The sequence below is a fragment of the Triturus cristatus genome, chromosome 9 (genome assembly GCF_964204655.1).
Source record: "Triturus cristatus chromosome 9, aTriCri1.1, whole genome shotgun sequence".
Classification (NCBI taxonomy): domain Eukaryota; kingdom Metazoa; phylum Chordata; class Amphibia; order Caudata; family Salamandridae; genus Triturus; species Triturus cristatus.
Window position 1 is genome coordinate 1292573352 of NC_140592.1, and position 19342 is coordinate 1292592693.

Here is a 19342-nt window from a genome sequence, read left to right on the forward strand (position 1 = left end):
CATGGCCATAATTGGGAATTTGTCGCCTGACAACAACCTGTTATTTTATTTATATCTTGAATGTGCTATGTTACTGTAACTGACTTTTTTCAGTAATTCTGGCTGAATCAAAATCACAACCTCGGTCAGGTATCCAATGGATGAGATTAGCTACTCTGCTGTATCAGTTTCTTTTGTACTCATGTCAAGAGGCGTTACTATTCAGAAACCCATCGTGAGACAATCTACAATCTTGTACGAAAACACATTTATTGTCCTTTAGCTTTATTATTTCTTTATACAGTAAAGCAGTGTGGGTGTGCATGTCAGTTCCTGGATAATACAGAGATTCTCCAAAAGTTACTAGCATTTTCCAGTTGTCTTTTTTCTGTTGGTCTAGTTTTCTGATAAGTCGTTTTCCTCTTCTTGCTCATTCACCTTCTTCCTTTACTTCATTTAATGAAAGTCTATCTGCAAGGCACTTCACTTTGTCGAACTCCAGAGCAAGTGTAAAGATATTAGGAATGTTTAGCCCTGGCTATGGTTGGTGTTGATTTATGGTGACAAAATTCATTATTTGAGGCTTTGGTGACGTGCTCACACAAAGGTATTTTTTTTGCCTGACACTGTAGCATCAACCGGGCCTGGTGTTTTTCAGTTTGGGTATTCAGTAAAATTATAGTTTCTCGCTGACAAATCTGGATTTGGTTTGTAAAAATGCTTCAACACATTTGATTTTTCTATCTTATTGATATCACTGTTGTTTCCTCAAATATGATGCGCCATGGGAAGTCAGTATTTGGCTTGCCGCAGGTATGGACTTTTTCTACCTCTATCCAGTGTTCTTTTTGTACTTTTCAACTTCCTTTTCTAATTTCTGTTTTACTCACTCTAGGGTGCAACTGCGTACACACTGACATTTATTTCATTTGTTTTATCCGGAACTCCAGGTTGGATATTTTCAAACAAACTTTTTTTTTGTACAAGTTCCCAGTTTTCTAGCTTTTTAGAAACTATTTTTATGAATCAATGTTTCGGTCGTTTAGGGTATGTGGCCTAGTAATATCTGAACATTAGATTGTTCTTTTATTTGAAGGTTCAGGAAAGAATATCATGCCCTCTTCTTTTTCCTGTAAGAGACAGGTTCCTGGTTGTTCTCCCTGTTAAAACACAAACAGACTTACCATGATCTGGCAGTGCGGGAATTGTAGCTTTTGCACTATTTCTAACACCATAAACAACCCCTTTGTACAGGTGGGATGGGTTGCATTTTTGTTTTATTCTAGGTGAAGGTATTCAGCCAACGCTTGAAAATGGAGGAGCTACTAATCTACAGTTCTATAATTTATCTCTTTCCTCCATATTTATACGACATATGTGTTTGATGATGTGTTCTGGACTGGAGTGTTAAATCACTTCCCACATTCGTTAAACCTTATGGAATTTCAATGCGGTCAGTGTCTTCCTGTTGGGATTTGTTTTAGAACACACGAATAATGATTCTTATTGATACACCAAGGTTTTCTAGCATAATGTTCTAAACCATTTTTAATATTCCTCAATTTAGGTAATATGGTCCAGCCTTAAGGCTTTTTGGGTCTATGGCCTTCAATTTCTGCGTGCGGTCTTAAGGACAGAAACATTCACAATGCACAAATGCCACACCAAGAGTATTATCATTTGTATAGGACTGCATGAGTTGCCACCACCCCAACAGATCCCTGGGCCAGATTTGGTGCTTGGCACCTTTTGTGTGTGGTGGGCCCGTCTTTTCGGCAGCGTGGATGTGCAGATGCATAGTAATGACTGACTCAAACTCAATTCTTAATCCACATTTACTGCACACGTACAGTGCATCACCTGTGTGTGTTCACTGATAGGTTCTTAGATTTGATGACTGATTATATTTCTTCCCACATTTACTGCACCCATATGTTTTTTTCCTTTGTGTGTTTGCTGATGGCGCCAAAGGTGTGATGAGTCATTAAAGCACTTTCCACATTCACTACATGGGTATGGTTTTTCCCCAGTGTGTCTTCTCTGATGAACTTGTAAGTATGATGAGTTTCTAAATTTCTTCCCGCATTCACTGCACATATATGGCTTTTCTCCAGTGTGTATACGCTGATGGTTCCTTAAGTGTGAAGATTGAATAAAACTCTTCCCACATTCATTGCAGACATGTGCTTTTTCTCCTGTGTGGATTTGCAGATGACGCCTTAGTGTTGATGACTGGCGGAAACTCTTTCCACATTCACTACACATGTGTGACTTTTCTCCTGTGTGTGTTCGCTGATGAGACCTTAGATTTGATGATCGATTAAACCTCTTCCCACATTCACTGCACTCATATGTTTTTTCTCCTGTGTGCGTTCGCTGATGGACCTTTAGGTAAAATGACTGATTAAAACTCTTTCCACATATACTGCACCTGTACGGTTTTTCTCCTGTATGTATTTGCTGATGTATCTTTAGTGCTGACAACTGTGAAAAGTTCTTCCCGCATTCATTGCAGCTGTATGGCTTTTCTCCTGTGTGTATTCTCAGATGTACCATTAGATTTGTTGACTGAGTAAAGCTTTTCCCACATTCACTGCAGGTGTGTGATTTTTCTCCTGTGTGAATTTGCAGATGGCACTTTAGTGTTGATGACTGACTAAAGCTCATCCCACATTCACTGCACATGTGCGTCCTTTCTCCTGTGTGTATTCGTATGTGGGTTTTTAGGTGTGATAATTGATTAAAACTTTTCCCACATTCACTGCACCTATATGGTTTTTCCCCTGTGTGTGTTCGCTGATGGACCCTTAGGTTTGATGACTCATTAAAGCTCTTCCCACATTCACTGCAAGTATATGGTTTTTCTCCTGTATGAGTTCGTAGATGGCGCTCCAGCATTGATAAATATTTAAAGCTTTTCCCACATTCATTGCATATGTATGCATTCTCCCCACTGTGTTTTTTTAGATGACACTCTGGCTTTGATGAGTGTTTAAAGGGCTTCCAGCACACACTTTGGGTGTACAGTGTTTGTCCACTGTGTGTTTGCTGATGGAGTTTTAGGTCCGATGCCTCATAAACGTTCTTCTCACATTCACTGTAACCATATGATTTTTCTCCAGTGTGTATTTGCAGATGATCCCGTAGGTAGGATGAGCATTGAAAGTGCATCCCACATTCACTGCAGGTGTATGTATTTCCCCCCATGTGTGTTTCAAGATGACATCTGAGGGACAATGATTGGCTGAAGCTCAACCCACATTCACTGCATGTGATTTGTTTTTCTTCTGTGTGTATTTGCTGATGGGCATTTATTTCTGATTTTTCCCTAAAGATCTTCCCATATTCATTGCAGGAGTACGTTTCTTCTCCTATGTGTGTTCTATGGTGGATCTTTAAGTCTGAAGATTGACTGAAGCTATTCCCATATTCTTTGCACCTATATGGTTTTCCCTCTGTGTGTGTTCCCTGATGGGGTTCTAGGTGTGATGAAAATGTACAGCTTTTCACAAATTCATTGCATGTGAATAGTTCTTCTGTTGGGGTATGAGCCTGTTGATTTGTAACTTTTTGGCAAGCATTCATTGAATGTACTTGCTTATGGGCCATCATAGTAGCTAAAACACTAAGACAGTCAAATTATCTGCATGTATACAGTATTTCAGAAGTGTACATTCCAATTTAACTAAAGGGTTGAAAGGATACCAACATTGATGCCATGCTGAAGTGCATGGCACCTCTGCTGGAGGCAGTGTGTCTTTATAACTGATCACATTATTTCAAAAAGTAAACAAAGAACAAGTCTCGTTGTAGGGTCAGCCCATTCCAGAAAATAATTTACCTTGTAAAACAGCAGGGCCCCCTCTTTATTTTCACCTTACGCTGTGTGGTCACAATTCATGTATTTCCCATGTGTGGATTTGTTTCTGATTTGTAAGGTGTGGCTGACAAGGGCTGGTAATTACGTTAACAGAATAGCATGCTTAAGTTATACTGATATCAGACCAAGAGCACTGTTGGGCAAATTTTTCTGCTGGATTTTATGTAACAGTGTTGTTCCAATGATTACTTTTCAAATAGGCCTCATGGTTTCATAATGTGGATGTGCACATACTCTTTCGTCACTGGATTTCACGGGCAGCTTCTTGCAGCATGTGTCTGTTCACAAGGGAGTATTTCAGCCTTTTACTGCATTATCAAATTCTGAATAGCCAAGAGTACAATTTCTGAATCTTCTTCCTGAGATCTGATAGTTTTCCATTAGTATAATATGTTCTTCAACATTCATCGTCATCAATTTATAAATGCATGGGTCTGTTGGAAGTAAAGAGATCTGAAATCATTAAAAGCATAGGCTGTATGCAGAAGATTGTCTATAAACAGCTCATAACTTATCTAGAACACAAATTATGAACACTTCATAACTTAGAGCATAGAAAAAAAGTAAGGAGGGAGATGGTGGCAATGGGGGAAACAGAAAGAAAGAGGAAGGAAGGAAAAGAGAGGGAACGGTTGAGGAAAGATTCATGTTGAGAACTGAAAAAAGCAAGAAGAGATTGATGGAAAGAGATGAGAATATTAGATGGAAAATAGAGCTGGAGGGAGGGGAGAAAGAATAACAGATGGCGAGTGAAAGACAGAGAGCAACAGTGTAGAGCTGGAAGAGACAACATGCAGTCATCTACTTATGTCACATACCTCACATTATCACATTTTGGGATAAATCTTTGAAGAAAAGCAATGTTTTACCTTTTATTAAAGTAGCTAATAATTCTCCAAAATATTCTTCATATTTCAATACCTCAATTAAACTGATTACTAGAAACATGATCTTATTTTACGATTGACCTTTATTCAAAGTATACCGAGAACACTGCAGCCAGCACATTGGTTTTGATTAAATCAACATCATGACCCTCCTATATTAGGTAAAGAAGTGATGTTACAGCGGGATTTGCAACACCATTTCAGAACGGCATTGTTTAATGTTTTTGCTGTCTCACTTTGATTTGTGTTTGCTAGTATTAAGACCCGAGAACCAATCAAGATAGAAATAGTCATCACTCGGCTCTCAGCAGTGGTAGATGCTTTGGAGCTGGACTGAAATCCCACTGCGTGTGTCATCAGTGGCGGCTCCTCTATAGGGGCGTTTGGGCGCCGCCCTCCTGCTTTCTCGCAGTGCGAGAAGGTAGAAACATAAATGGTAATAACTACCATTTATGTTTCTGCCTTCTCGCACTGCGAGAAAGCAGAAGTGTCTGGTTGGGGGTGGGCGTTCCTGCTCGAGGGCAGGTTGGGAGTGGCTTGCCCACTGTTGTGCATACTGATTGTTTGGTCGGTCCTGAGGCCGACCAAACAGTCAGTATGCACAACAATGGGCAAGGCACACCCCCTCTGCCCTCGAGCAGGAACGTCCACTCTCCCTTTTCTCTATGTAGGCTGCTGCATGCAGCAGCCTACATAGAGAAAATGGCCCGGATGGGGCGCTCTCAGATTCACCTCATAAGTTGTGATTGGCGGAGGGGAGGGAGGGCTGATGATGAGGGGAGCAGCAGCCGGCCGGCCTGGAACTGGAAAACGCAGCAGGAGTCAGGACCGGACGGCGGGAGTCAGGACTCGGGACCCATCCAGAAGATGACGCGGGACGGTAACTTTTATTTCTTGTATTTTTTTTCCATTATAACACCTGCCTCCACTCGTGTATTTGCACTGGGGAAATTGCTGAAACCCAAATAAAAGACAGCAGGGCTCATGCACCTGGTCACAGGCTTCCCCCAACGCGATCCTAAACGTGGAATTAATTTAATAACAGTAAAAAGTTGAGCAGTTTTGAATAGGACTAAAACACATGGCAGACAGCTGCATATCCTAGTAGATGTTTAGTTTCATGACGTCATTGTAGGATGCTCATGAAGAAGAGACACAGTCCATCTGATTATAAAATGTGTTTTCTGTATACCACCTGCAACCTCAGTTTTACATTTTTGTAATTATATGGTATACAAGTGCAACTATCAGCCAAGTTAGCAGTAGCAACCGACTCAGCAGCACGAACGACTGAGTTGGCCCTGTCTTCTCGTGAGTTGAACTAGTCACATGCTATTACAGCGTTAAGCTTATAACTCACTGAGATATCCTAAAATGTTGCAGGGCTTCTACAGGAATCATTCACAACCTCTGATGCATTTCTTACAGAGGGATGCGGGGTGGACCCACTGTCACATTCGTTTCCTGAGACCTACTCTTTAAGTGGGTTTCTGATAGGGGGAAGTACAGTGAGGTGTGTTTTGGGTTTTTGGTAAAATGCGATCAAAGACGTCCGCTGCTGAACTGGCTGCCCTGTGCTTTCGGGCATAAAATACTTTCTAGTGAAGTGACTACTTTACCAGAATTGGGCAAGAACACATATTTCACTGGTGCAAGCCTGGGTAAATTCCCACTGACATTAGGGCAGGCCAACTAATGCAAACATTGCTTTTGTATCAGTCAACTTGCCAGGCAGGATAATCCCAGTATAAGGTTTCCCCAGCACCGGTGCAGTTTACATAATCTGGAAATATCAGCGTAAAATTGCAATGACACGAGGGAAATTGATCTACTCTGGAAAGGCTGATGCACGATTGCACTGCTGACACAGGACTATTTGGTTTTATTTAGCTGAAGCAACTACACTCTGCCTCTTGTAAATCCAGGTATGAAAATAATGCATTAATAAATGTGGCACTGCCACACGGTATCTGGTATTCTACTGTCAAATCTGCTTAAACCACATGGTATACTCCATACTCCTTCAGTGTGAGGTGAGTTGGTTTGCTTCGCTCCTGTACTTAGATTGTGACTTAACGTGCATTGCACATTACATTAACTGTTGAATATATAATGTAATAAGATAAGGCGCTGTTTTTAATGTGTTTAATATTTCAAGGCTATACATTTCCACTGATTTATAAGCTTTGCTTTATCACTAAATTAATTTGTTTTAAAATGCACCAGTTGTCAATCTTTTTTCATTTTTTTCTCGGCAATGTTCATCCATTAAGCTTGCTAAGGTTGCTTGCTACATAAAAGTCAAACCCAACTTTTACGACTCACCACTTTTGAATGTCATCAGCCGCCACTGTGTGTCATGTTTTGTCATCTTTAAGATGGTCCTACTTTTTCTTCTTAGCATCAAACTGCCAGCCCTAACATGGTGAATTAGCAGTGCTCCACTAGTGATACCTAAGTATACAGTAGTCACTAGGCCTGGGCAAAAATGTCGTTCCGTTCGCGGAAATTGCGATAATTTGACATTTACGCGTTCCGCGGAGAGCACGAAAATGTCAAAATTTCCGCTTTCCGCAGCTTGGCGATAATTTGTTTCTTGCTCGCGCTGTAAAATAATACATTCTCGCGCGCGATCGCCTTACCTGAATCCCTGCGCTCGCCGACAAGTTTTCTTGATCCGGTCGCGTTCTCCATGAGATGTTGGATTGTTTTTAGCCATTTGCGCTGTCTCGCGACAGTTCGCGCCTGCAGTGACGTCATTCGTCGCGCGATCACGTCTTTCTTCTCGCGATCATGCACCGCGAGACAACTCAAAACAAGATGGCCGCGCCCGCGAGCAACCACATGGGTAAGTTGGCGACCCGCAACCATGCAGAAAATCTCGCGAACATGCGGGGAAAAAAATTCTGCATCTTCGCGATATTTCCGCTTATTTGCGATAATTTTAAACATTTTCGCGATAATTTGCGAAAGTGGATTTCACAAATTCCGCCCACCCCTAGTAGTCACAACTATTCTCCCCATCCTTGGTTTTATCTCCAACATCACCTAGAATGTTGGCCCCCATTAATAATACGAGCATTTTTAAAGCGCGCAATTGCCTCAGGCGAGGTGTTCTGGCGCTGAAAATGGTGGACAGCAGAGCAGAGGGGTCCCTGCAGTTATTCCGGTTGTCTAAAGAGTCACGTTTTCAGCACCTTTCTGAACTCTAACTCGGAGTTGGTCCGAGATTGTCATCTTAACTCCTCACGCTGCCATAGTATTGCTGCCTAGCCACTAACTATGAGGCTGTGGTAGAGGTGAGACAATTGCCAGGCAGACAGTGCTAGTCTCACCCGCTGCCACCAGCAGCCTTGTAAGAATTGGACAGCGGTATTTGTTGCTGTATGCTTATATGGTCTGAGGGGACAAAAGATGTTAGTTAGACTTGCGAGGACACTGTATGAGAGAGCAGAAGACAGATGATATTATCCCTGCATCCCAAAGCACCACCTGCTCACGTTTAAAAGGGTATGTAAGAGAGGCCATGCTTTATAAATTCAAAATTATTGAATTCTTCTGCTCCTTATTTTATGTTCATGTTATGATTCACTACTTTTGTAGTTGTTGGGTGTTTTATTTGGGGTTGCTGAGTATCATTTAAGGGTCTGAAAATATGAACTTCATTAAAAAAGTTGTTTAATAACTTCCTTATCTGGGTAGGAATTCAGTTCAACTATTTCCGTGTGTAGAATGAGAAACAGCAACCTCCAAGTCGAGTTCTGTTGAGATGTAGCAGTTTGAGGTGCAAAACTTTTTTGGACCATTGTTTTTAAAGGACGGTAGGTCAGAAACTTTGTAGTAGAAATGGTGGTCTCAATCCATGCAGTTCTCGGGTGTTATGCACAATGATTTAAGTGTGATCTAGCAAGAAAGTGGATGCAACTACAAGGTCCCAAGGGATGGACTGATGGGGTCCCAGGTTTTTAGGTCTAGATATAGTACAGCAAGTGACTTCTGCACACACCGTGTTATGTTTAGGAGGGATTTCCAGGACCCTCTGCATAGTCCATTTGAGTAACCCAGACGAGAGAGCACAAGTGCGGCTGCCGCTTGAACCCTGTGGACGAAGCTTAGGTAAGGGTAAGAGTACATATTAAAATACTAATACTGCTAACTTGAAAAAGAGACCAGCTAAAAAATATTTTAAAAACTCTTCTTTAATAGTAATTAAAAATCCAATTTAATGGGAAACAGATTTTCAATAACTATTAATGAAAAGTAGCTTTAAGAAAAGTAACTATTTCTTTTCCTGGAGTCTAAATTGCAGTGTGAAATGTCTCCCAGAAGCAAACAACAGGCTGACCAGAATGGGTAGAGAGGATTCCTCTCAATTCCACAGGCTATTGAGACTGGGAGCTGTCAGCACCTTGACACCACACTGTCGAGTCCTGGCTGACAGGTCTGTTGAGCTACATGTAACACTCAGGGCATGCTTAAACTGCAGAGTACAGGTTGCCAAGAAAATTCTTGTTAGTCCGCTATCTGGTTGTTGAAGGACGCTGCTTTTGTCCTACCAGACTTCTTTCTCTGGGTCTGTTGTGGGAACAGTACCCGCCTCAAACTGGATTTTCGTGTTAGATGTGTGAAGACACTGGTGATTTCACTATGACATTTCCACCCATCCGCAGCTCTCAGAGTCCAAGTTTGGTGTAGCTGAAGACTTTCACATTCTTGAAAATACCCTGACACCAGGGCTGGACTGGCCATAGTGGGCACCGGGCATTTACCAGGTGGGCCGGAAGGGCGGGGCTGGTTTTGTACCAGTGGGGGTTGGTTTTGTTGCTGGGGGGTGGTTTTGCAGCAGTGCTGCAAAATCGTCTCCTTGTAACAAAAGCTCAGCAGCAGTGTTCCAGCCCTAGCAATTACGCCCCCCCCCCGATGGCCAGTCGGATGTAAGTGCCACTGCTGGTTTACGATCCCAGTCTGGCCCTGCCTGACACATGGTATTTTGGGCCTAAAATAGGTAGATGTTGGCCCTGGGTACATCTACCCCATTGGTGAGCGTGTCCATGAGCCCCCGTCACCCACTAGCTGGTACCAGGCATAAATGTGGCATCTCCAGGCACCCATATCAGATGATCAGAAGAGTTCTGGACCTGCTGCCTGTGATCTGAGAGGAGTCCTGAAAGACTGGACCGACTTCCTCTTGTACCCAGGACAAAGGAGTGTACAACAGCAGTCAGATGGCTGACCTCCAGTGGAGCTACAGGGAAACTACAAGTTGTAAGAGGCCTATTTCCTGACATACAAAGCTGACTGGGCGCGACTGGACATGGACTGGACTTTGCTGTTGTCCTCTGCCTGATACCCTGAGAGTTTCTAAGTGCCCTTCTCTGAGGTCCTAGGGGCCCTGGATAGGTAATTCTCTGGCTGGTTGGGACATAAAAGACTAATGCCTGATTTACATCTTGGCGGATGGGTTACTTGGTCACAAAGGTAACGGATAGCCGGTCCGCCGACATATAAATCCCATAGGATATTATGGGATTTATATTTCGGTGGACGGGATATCCGTCACCGTTGTGGCAGAGTAACCCGTCTGCCGGAACAAGGGAAAATCTTTGGCCAACACGAACTTAGTTGGTGTATCCAACCCGCCCACTGTGGTCGGCCTCAAATCTCATCGAGGTCCTCGTCTGCAGAGACCCATTGACTATCGTTTGTGCTTTGTAGTGCTATTTTCATTTCACCTTTAAAAATTCATCTCTTTGGTTCCCCTTCCTGGATTATTGTCATTATGGTGTCATTTTGTGTACTAACGTTTACTCTATTTTTCTGATTTGGTTTGGGATTTTGATTATTTGATGTTTTGACTTTATTTCTATTTTGGTACTGCATAAATACTTTACACATTGTTTTAAGTTAGGCCTGTTTGTACTGTGCCATAGACACAGGGGTTAAGCTCAGGTTAGATGAGTGACTTTGAGGGTGCACCCTGACAAGGGTTGTAATTATTCCCTGAAGTGGGCAGTCACTCACCCCAGATAATAATCCAATTTCTTACATTGAGGATTTAATTACAGCATTAATTTCTGGTTGCAAGGTAACATCTACAGCTAGGACAATATCTAGGTTGTTTTATTGCTTTTCTTAGGAGGGTGCTTCTCTTAGTCTCCCGTCCAGACCGGAACTCATTTTGTTAGTGGCAAATTTCCTCAGCTGAGCATTTCAAGTTCACCTCAGTTGCCAGTCGTTCAGTCTTTAACAGCAAGCATGCAACTAGTGTTAGCCCCGAAGTCACGGTGTCGTTAGATTTACTGAATTTAAGGATGCTCTGTGTGTCATCTTTGAAGTGGTAAGTAGACAGAGAAAAGAATTGAAATAGTCCAGGCAATGGTCTGCGGTCGATGTTACACTGAAAGGAAGAGCTGCTTGAGCCATGTGGACTCTGATACTGAGGTGGCAGCGGTCATAATTGAATGTTTTTAGGGAGATCATGTGGCTCAGGTTAAAGAAGGAGGACATCTAGTCCAACACTTCTGCTTGTACGCGGACATTATCCAGGCTGGACAGTAGTGTAAGTGAAGGATTTTGTTGAAAGCTGCAGAGAGTCCTACTACGATAAAGATGGTTGTCCCTTTGGTAGGGTGGACTCTACCAGGGTTTGTAAAAAGGTGTTTTCCCTGTAAATTCCCACATCTGGATATATGCCAATGTTTCCAGTAATTTAGCCAAGCGGCCTCCATTTAGTATTAGTCTGTAGTTAACAGACCAGGTTTCTTTAGAAGAGCTTTGATAAATGAGTATTTGCGTTAACTTGGGATGGTACTAGGGCAAGGGGGGTATTGATAATATGTGAAGACCTCCGCATCAGACTTGATAAATACAATTTTCTTGAAAATTGCCAGTGGGAATGGGTCAGTTCATGAACCAGATCTTTTGCTTTGTGATACTTGTTCTTCAAATGATTAATCCAGTAGGGGTGAGAAGGTACTTACGATGATTCCTTCCCTGGTTTGGTTGTCTGCTTCTGGTTTGGGGAGTGTATTGCATCTTGGTACATTTGGGTTGTGAATGGTGCTTATCTTTTTGGCTTTTCCTACAATTTGAGAGGCCAAAATATCAGAGCGTTTGGAAGGGAGCCATTTTATTAGAGCAACACATATGGTTTTGAAATTCAAAGAGAATTCAAAATAACTCCTTTGCAGGGTATGATGCAAAGGCACAGCAATAGTATTATTTTTTGTCTTTTCTAATTGTTTCTCTGCAGATGTTAAATTTAGAGATGCATCAATTTCTACTGAGTTTGTTTACATTCTTTCCCCAGTTCTCTATTGGCTACGAGAAGCTTCAAGGTAAACGTCTTTGTGGGTCTAGTGCAAGTTGATTGTGAAACTCTATTTGAGAAAACTGTATCAAAGGCCATTTGTTGAATTTTGGAATCACTGATACCAACCAGCTGAAAGTTTTACAAGTATGTTGAGAGATGGAGTTCCAAGGGTGTCCAGTTTCAACTTCTTCAGACATGCTCTACAATTCTTAAAGGAACTTGGTTGGACTTGCAATGTTTTGGGATCACATTATTGAAAGGGATAGCAAGATAGTGACTCCATGACAAGTGTAAACAGTTGAAAATGCGTATGTTTCCAGTGTTGCAGAAAGTTCTGTCAAGGGGCAACGCTTCAGAGTTTGGGTAGAATCAATAATGAGTTGTGTCCATCCAAAAGCTCAAACACCTGAGAGTAGTGTTTTAGTTGAGGGTCTATCTGGTTTTCCTCAAACCATGCATTTAAATTAGATTAGAGTGCTTTAGTCTGAGAGTGGCAAGAATAGTACATCTATTGCAGAAAGAATCCCTTAATGTGTTAGCAGGAATATAACACTAGCCTCTTTCCAGCTACTAACAAAGTAGATGTGCGAGGAAGCATATTGCTTGTATTTTTTAGAACAATTGACTGTTTAATCCTCAATGGGAGAATCAATAACGGTATTCCTGCTCAGTATAGTCATAGCTGAAAATCAGCATTTTCCATTTTTGACTATATCATTTGATCAGATTTTACATATGGGCTTTTGTCTACTTTGTGTGCCATCATTGCTGCTGCTGCCTGGTTGTTCAGTGGGGGACTGCAGGTCCCAGAAAGCATTGCCCCGACGAAGGAGGGGTCACCAAAGCTCTTAAAAGCGCCAACTGACTCCCGTGGCGCAGGATGCCTCCATCGTTGCTGCTGCTGCCTGGTTGTTCTTTGGGGGACTGCAGGTCCCAGAAAGCATTGCCTCGAGGAGGGAGGGGCCGCCAAAGCGCTTAAAAATGCCAACTGACTCCTGCGGGATGTGCGCGGGCTACTCTGGGCAAAGCCTGGGCCAAGGGCCGGCCCATCCTTGCCAGTCATTGCCAGGCAGGGCAGGGCCACCTCCTTTGATCCGTGGGCCATCTAACTGTGAGTGAAAACTATTCTAACTTTGATTCTGACCCTAACTTTGACTCTGTTCTTGCCCCCCCCCCCCCCCCCCCTCAGCTGTGACACCAGTTGAGCATCTGGTCCTGGCCCATTTGTCCTTTGGGTTGTATTTTCTGGTCCCTTGGACTGTTTGATCCCTGCCTGTTGTCTGCTTACTGACCCACGCCCTTGTTTTATTACAGACATAACATAGAACTGAAATTTTATTGCACGGGTACAGCGACACGCAAACTGAGGCCAGCTGCAGTATCTCCTGTTGGTTATTGCGGTTGAGATCTTTGTGCTCTTTAGGCTGCATGCTGGGTATTCTAGCTTTAATTCCAGTAAGTGTGCAGGGGAGGTACTCAGGCTATGCCTTAGATTTTGTAACACAAAGCCCCATAAATCATGATAGGGAAAAGAAAGTCCAGAGTCTTAGAAAATGGGGATGGAGGGGTACAACCCAAACCAAAAACTAACAAAACCAATAAAGTACGCAAGTCGGCAGGAGGTAACTGCGTCCTTGATCGCATAGACGATCATCTTGTCGAATGCGAAGATATCTTAACTCCGCCAGCCACCTTACCTTTGACCCCTTCCCCCCTTGTCCACCAAATCACTCTAATAATGCAAAGTCTTGCCAGCCCAAACGTATTCCATCTATGTTTAGAAAGCCTAAAACACGCAGTACAAAAAACTGTTCTCCCAACCACTTATTAGTGTCTCATATTTCAAACGATACTGCAGAAGAGGTAGAGGAGGTGATACGTTCTGAACTCCCTGCTAGGGTTCTAAACAACGCTTCAGATGTTACTAGTTTAGATACTGATCTTACCCTTTCTAATAGGTTTCTCCCACTCCAGCTCATGCGTGAGCCCCCAGTGGTAGTGAGGTTGGTGCTAGGTGAGTCCCGCAGCCTAGATGATGGGAGACAGGAATCGAGAGTCACTTCAGCACGGGCTATTATAGATTGCCACCACCGACCAGGTCCTGAAGGGTCAAGATTCACTTAAGACTATAGTTGATCTGAGGTCCGAGGTAGACTTTCTGAAAAAGGCAGTTCAAGAGCTAACGTAACAAATTAAATTATTAATAAACAATGGTGTCACCGAAGCCCAACCACTTAAGCAGCCTCCCGTAAAATCTTTGGCACGTACCACTACTCTTGATAGCCCGTCTGCTTCAACTTCAGGATTGAAGAGGCGAATCTCCAACTAAGGCGTGTCTCAGGGGCTCTGATGAAAGAGCACAAGATCTCATCGAACAAGCCAATAGCCGCCCCCCTTTGCATTTATGATCACAAAGCAGTGGGATCAGCCCTTTATGGGGCGGAACTCTGGGGGTTCGAAAAACTGGATGCACTCCTAGTGACCGAAAATAAATTCTTGAGATCACTTTGTTCTCTCCCACAGAGTACCCCCCTGCAACCACTGACATTAGAAATGGGTAGATTCTTGATTGTACAAAAAGCACAGCTACGCCCTCTGCTCTATTGGCTATGTTTAAAAACCACCCTGAGCTACACCCATATGCTGCTGCTCTCGACGAGGTCTATGCGTTGGACGGCCATAAGAAAATTGGCTGAGTAACCAGGGTGAAATCACTGATGGCCACTCTAGGGATGGAATGTACATGGGTCACAGATACTTTAGATTCTCTTCCAACCAAAGCTCAGGTTAAGAAACATTACTGGAACTGGGTGGCGCAGTCCCTTATTTCCCATCCATCCGGGGGTCGTTTGACACTTGATTTCATGAAGTTTAAACTGGAAGGTGCCTTTAAGCATTATTTGGAGGTTATTACAAACTCGAAAGGATAGGAAACTTTACATGCAATTTAGATTTGGTTCCCTTACTGTTAACACTTTTGTTGTGTCCTGGAGCCAGACCTCTTCCACATCTAAGCTCTGTCCTGGCTGCTCTCTTGCAGCCGAGTCCATCAGTCACATTCTTTTTGCATGTCCTAGGTATCACCATTTGAGATCTAGGTGGATAGCTCCTGTTTGTAGACAGCTAGGCACCCGCTGTCACAACGATACTCTACGTATCTCAAAATCTGATTCTAGCATGCTAATCGTCTGTGCTGTTGATAACTTTCTGGGCAAAATGTGGATCAGTAGGAAGTACGCATTGACCACGTAACTGATGCAACCCTTTTGTATCTTAACATTTTTAAATGATTTTATACATGTATCTATTAATTAGACGGGGCATGCCGTCAAATTGTATGGTATTGACTTTTGCTGCTACAGTCCTTAGATAAAATCTTAGCTGTTTTTATTGCTCTTTTAACCCTGCTTTATTATTTGTACTAGATGGTCTGAGCTGAACCAGCTTATGGGAATTTGTAATCAAACTTTAGTCTCTTTGCACTTTAGGCACTGGTACGATTTGATAACTGGGGATCAGGCTGATTTTATCCATCCTGGGCACCTGCTTTTTGTATGAAGGCTACCAAATCTTTTACACTTAACGCACTTGCACTTTTGTGGACCTCTTTCATTCCCCAGAGTATTAGGAAGTCTGGACTCTTAAAGGAAAACATCTACATGTCACTACAGACTCTGATCTTAAATTCGAATGTTTGACTATGTCTGTATTGTACTGTATGCATGTGACACTTTTATGGCCGCAATCGCCGAAATAAAGTTATTGACTGACTGGCTTTGTGTGTTGTAGATAATTTCCTGAATGATCATTAAAAAAAATGTTTCATCAATTTGTTGTCAGTTGAAATAACTTAATGGAATAAAAAGAAAAAAAGTCCCGGTCTCAATGAATAAAACCAATGGACACACATTGGAATAAGGGAAAAGTAGGGGCCTTAAATGCTGAGTTAACTGTGATTGAGGACATAACTTGCCCAAATAAAATCTGCTGGTAAAGTTTGAACTTCATTTAAAGGGCTTTGTGAGAGTGGAAAAACAGGCATTAATTGCTCAAGGCAAAAGTTTAGCTTGAAAATAAATTGTCTAGGGAAATAAAGCGATTGATTAGGCGTCAATTTCAATTCTTTTCCATCATGAGGAGTAATTTAATTAATAAAATGAAGAAAAAAGTACTAGAGAAAGAGTTTTAACAAAAAAAGTAACACAGATGAAAAAGGGATCACAATTAGAGAGGATGTGGTTTCCAATAACTCTAGAAGGCTCTGAAATTCAACTGCTGAAACAAGCAGGACCAGAAGAGATGCCTCTCCAATTTTTATGAGTGATGAAACCTGGATGAAACATATACCCGCTTTATTACATGTAACAGCTTTATATGCAGCAAAGACTGTGGACTCCCATGAACCATTGCCTACGGCTGTTTCGTTCACTGATGCTCTTAGTAAATATGGCCCACCCTCTGCTGGACTGATTAGGAGTTTTATACTAAAATCAAGAGCACCAGATAAGATGACAATTTCAGTAAAAGAAAATGCAATACCCTGGTCCTTTTTAGCTCCTATCTGTAAATACTATTATCAACATGGTGTTATTCCGTCATCCTGTTGGGCAACGGTCTTCAAAGTGGGGGGTGGGCCTCCCTAGAGGGGCCTCCACTGATCCCAGGGGTGGCGCCAGGCTCTGACCAAAAGAAGCATTATGCTGATAACAGTGCTTTGTTTTAAGCGGGAAATAAATGAGCGGCGAGCTCTGCAAAGGGCCCTCATGAACATCTTTTGTCATTTATATCCTAGCTAGGAGTATGTGTCAAAAAGGAAAGGGCTCCAAATATTCTTCGAAAACCTGACCCCCATTTCAGATAGTCACACTGTGAATACTTTTACACATTAGTAAGGCCTGCCTGACCAGAATAGTATGTTTGGCAATGATGCATTTGGTTGCATTTTTAAAACGGTGACAGAATGTACCTGCAATCTTTAAATATGTCGAGACATATTGAAACATTGCCAACTTAATAGACTAATTGAGAAGCGTGGGGCTCGATGAATTTAATCTTTTCACTGGGGGGGGGGGGGGTGGTTGGGGGGGGGCATTAAAACATTTGAAGACCACTGCTGTAGGGGAAGCATAGTAGTCCCATCACATAAAAAAAGCATTGGCAAAGCCAATAGGTCTCAGCAATCTGAGAGCTATTGGCTAGATGTTAATGCCCTTTAGCCATGTTGAATAACAGCACATCTGCAGTTCAGCATGGCTGAAAGTAAAGTAAAAAAAACATGTGTCATGGTTCCAGCCGGGGGTGTTCTACGGCAGGAAACCGACTTCTGGTTTTCGGAGCACGCACCGCTTTCAGGTCAGCGGTCTAGTGCTCACGAAGACCATAGGAAGCACTTCCGGGTGAGACCGCATTTAACCGCGGCGGCCACTCCCGTCAGTGCTTTCAGTACTGAGACGTGTTGCTGCTTGGCTGCCTGCTTCCACAGATTGCCTCACCGCCTCCAGACCCCTGGGGAAGAGAACCACAAACCTCCTACGAACCACGAACGTTCTACACTCCCTTCGCAGGTAATTGCCGTGTCACGCGGGAAGCGTGGTCACGGGCTTGCTTTGCCTCCTCACCGTGCCGGAGCGCTTCAAGTCCAGTCTCCTTCCGTGACCCACGCAGGAAGCGTGGTCACTGGCTCACTTTGCCCCCTCACCGCGCCGGAGCGCTTCAAGTCCAGTCTCCTTCTGTGACCTACGCAGGAAGCGTGGTCACGGGCTTACTTTGCCCCCTCACCGCGCCGGAGCGCTTCAAGTCCAGTCTCCTTCCGTGACACACGCAGGAAGCGTGGTCACGGGCTTGCTTTGCCCCCTCACCGCGCCGGAGCGCTTCAGGTCCAGTCTCCTTCCGTGACACACGCAGGAAGCGTGGTCACGGGCTTGCTTTGCCCCCTCACCACGCAGGAGCGCATTTGTACATACCTTCGTGACACGCACAGGAAAGCGTGGTCACGTATTTGCCTCCTTTGTCCCCTCACCACGCAGGAGCGCTTTTACACCTACCTTCGTGACACGCACAGGGAAGCGTGGTCACGTATTTACTTCCTTTGCCCCCTCACCGCGCAGGCGCGCATTTGTTGGCTCCATCACATGCTGCTGTCCAAACAAGCATGTATGACGGCCATTGACCCTCTGCACGTAAGACGTCGGGATCACCAAGACAACCCTCTATCTGGAGTAACACGAAGGGACCTACAACCACCAGGTGACTATAGACTCCTACTACCAGCCCTGTAGTATGGTATGGTTGTTGCGTCTGTACGTGTGATCCACGAAAGGAAAGCAAGTGCACTAATCATTGTTGTTCCTCTGTTTAGCTGGCGATCCCCCAGAGAACATCCCCAGCCTAGCGTGACTCCTCCTCTGATCCTCTTCAACAACGTCTTTCCCCTGATCCCATTCGGCATCTTTCCCTGGTCTCCTCCGTGCCTGGGTCTGATTCTTCCCTTTGATCAGGTAGGGAGGGAGGGGAACGGTGGAGGTTGCTCACGGAGTCCCTGCGAGATAGCTCCACGAGTACAACAGGTAAGACTTGTGGGGTCCTGACAACATGAAGCCTGTAGACGTGTAGAATGACTACAGGTGTGAGCATAGGAATGAACTTGGTGCGCGATAATGTTTTATTTGCAAAATTGTTACAACAAATAAAAAGATCATTCCTATTTTAAAATGCATTCCAGAATATTCAGCAAGATATCACCTTTTTAGTTTCTTTCAGTTTTATACCGCGCAAACTCTATCCGAAGGTATCGGAGCGCTGTCCATGAGCACCCGCTGCATTCATTCATTTTTACGAACAGAGAAAGTAATTAGCCCAGAATCACAGGATATTGAGCCAATGCTGAGGCTTGAACCAGGACGGCCGCTCAAGTAGTTGCGCCACAACCTCTCCCGGTGGCTACAAAGGAAGCACAGGGGAACATTAAAGAGGAAAGCTTTTGAAAAATTAGAAGGCAAGCTTTTCCACTGCACATGTCAGGTGAAAATAAATACAGGCAGTGGCAGGCACCAAACATTGCACGTACAAAGCGAGCCAGGATTTGCCGGAACAGCAGGATGTTGAGCCTGCCGCAGACTCGAACCCAGTTCCACAGCTTCAAAATCGGCCGATCATGCAGTTACGCAATATCCTCCCCCACTGCTTATAAATGGAAGCAGTGAGGGAAAGCTTTTAACAAACTAGGAGACAAGCATTCCTACTGCACACACACAACCAAATCACATCAACGAAATGTGTAGTTTT

At 43.5% G+C, this 19342-nt stretch overlaps 1 pseudogene across 1 annotated transcript in view; it reads right to left on the reverse strand.

Annotated features, from left to right (window-relative positions):
* Nucleotides 1–225: 225 nt before the first annotated feature.
* LOC146799801 (uncharacterized) overlaps nucleotides 226–19342 on the reverse strand; it is a 71202-nt pseudogene continuing 52085 nt past the window's right edge. The window contains exon 2 of the transcript XR_014968970.1: nucleotides 226–4293. The product of XR_014968970.1 is annotated as an uncharacterized LOC146799801 (transcript). The remainder of the gene's footprint in view (nucleotides 4294–19342) is intronic.